Here is a 2,107-nt window from a genome sequence, read left to right as displayed (position 1 = left end):
TGCTTTGCATGCCATCCATACAGATCATTTCATCACAACAGTGTGTAGCGGTTAGCGTAACGCTATTGCAGCGCCAGCAACCCGGGTTCAATTCCGGCCACTGTCTGTAAGGAGTTTGTATGTTCTCCCCGTGTTTGCATGGGTTTCCTCCAGGTGCTCTGGTTTCCTTCCACATTCCAAAGATGTACGGGTTAGGAAGTTGTGGGCATGCTATGTTGACGCCGGAAGCGTGGTGACACTTGCGGGCTGCCCCCTGAACATTCTACACAAAAGATGCATTTCACTGTGTGTTTTGATGTACATGTGACTAATAAAGATATATCTTATCTTAACAAGGGAAAACAGTAACAGAATGCAGAATAAAGTGTTACAGTTACAGAGAAAGTGCAGTGCAGGCAGATAATGAGCAAGGCCATAACAAGATAGATTGTGAAGTCACAAGTCCATCTTATTGTACTAGTGGACCATTCAATAGTCTTACAACAGCAGGATAGAAGCTGTCCTTGAGCCTGGTGATATGCACTTCCAGGCTTCTGCCCCAGAGGGAGGGGTGAGAAGAGAGAATGTCAGGAAGAAAATGATGAAGGCAGGGTTGTCAACTCTGAATCAAAATCAGAATCAGAACCAGGTTTAATATCACTGACATATGTGGTGAAATTTGTTGTTTTGCGGTGGGAGTACAGTACAAGACATAAAGACATAAATATTACTGTAAGTTATAAAAATAAATCAATAGTGCAAAAAAAGAATAACGAGATAGTGTTCATGGGTTCATGGACCATTCAGAAATCTGATTGCAGAGGTGCATGGACTATAGCAAAGCTTTTGATAAAATCCACATGGTGCACTGATCCAGAAGGTTGGAACTAATGTGTTGGCAAACTGGATCCAAAATTAGCTTAGTGACAGGAGGCAGAGGGTGGTGGTGAAGGGTTGTTTTTTTTTAATTGGAAGTCAGTTACCAGTGGTGTACTGCAGGGATCAGTGCTGGGACCTTCGTCATACATATAAAGGACTTGGATGAGAATGTAGATGGTTTGACTAGTAAATTTGCCGACAACATGATAATTGGTGGAGTCATAGATAACAAGAAAAGTTGTGAAAGGATATAGTGGAACATCGATCAGCTGGAAAGTTGGGCGGAGTGATGACAGATGGAATTTAATCCAGAAAAGTGTGAGGTAATGAATTTTGGGACGTCAAACACTGGCAGGATAGGTACAGTCAATGGCAGGGACTGTTGGTATACAGAGAGACCTTGGATGCAAGTTCATAGTTCCCTCAAACTGTCAACACAGGGTGGATAGGGTAGTGAAGAAGGTATTTGGCATACTTGCCTTCGTAAGCCAAGGCATAAGAGTTGGGACGTCATGTTGCAGCTGTAGAAAACTTTGGTTAGGCCGGACTTGGAGTATTGTGTGTGGTTCTGGTCACCGCACTGCAGGCAGGATGTGGCAGCAATGGAGAGAGTGCAGAGGAGATTCACCAGGATGTTGCCTGGAATGGAGAGCTGAGATTTACGTGGAGAGATTGGTTAGGCTCGGATTGTTGTCACTGGAGTGCAGGAGGCTGAGGGGTGACCTTATAGAGGTTTATAAGATCATGAGGGGCATAGAAAGGGTAGAGAGTCGGAGTCAGAGAGTCATAGAGTTGTACAGCTTAGAAGCTGTCCTTTCAGCCCACCACATCCATGCTGGTCATCATACCTATTTATACTAATCCTATTTGCCTGCAATAACTTCACATCCCTCTCTGTCCTGCTCACTCAAGCACCTGTCCAAATGCCTCTTAAATGTTGTGACCCCCTCTGGCAGCTCATTCCAGGTACCACCTGGTATGACAAAATGGACTCTTGACCTCATAATCTACCTCGTTATGACCTTGCACCTTATTGTCTACTTGCACTGCACTTTCTCTGTAGCTGTTACATTTTCTGTACCTTGTACTACCTCAGTGCACTGCTGTAATGAATTGATCTGTACGAACGGTATGCAAGACAAGTTTTTCACTTTACCTCGGTACATGACAATAAACCAATTCCAATTCCAAATCCAATTATTCTTTCCGTGAAAAAATTAGCCCTCAGATCCCCTTTAAGTCTCCTTCC

Source organism: Pristis pectinata, chromosome 20 (assembly GCF_009764475.1).
Source record: "Pristis pectinata isolate sPriPec2 chromosome 20, sPriPec2.1.pri, whole genome shotgun sequence".
Taxonomy (NCBI): domain Eukaryota; kingdom Metazoa; phylum Chordata; class Chondrichthyes; order Rhinopristiformes; family Pristidae; genus Pristis; species Pristis pectinata.
The sequence above is the reverse complement of the archived record's forward strand: the minus strand, read 5'-3'. Positions refer to the sequence as shown.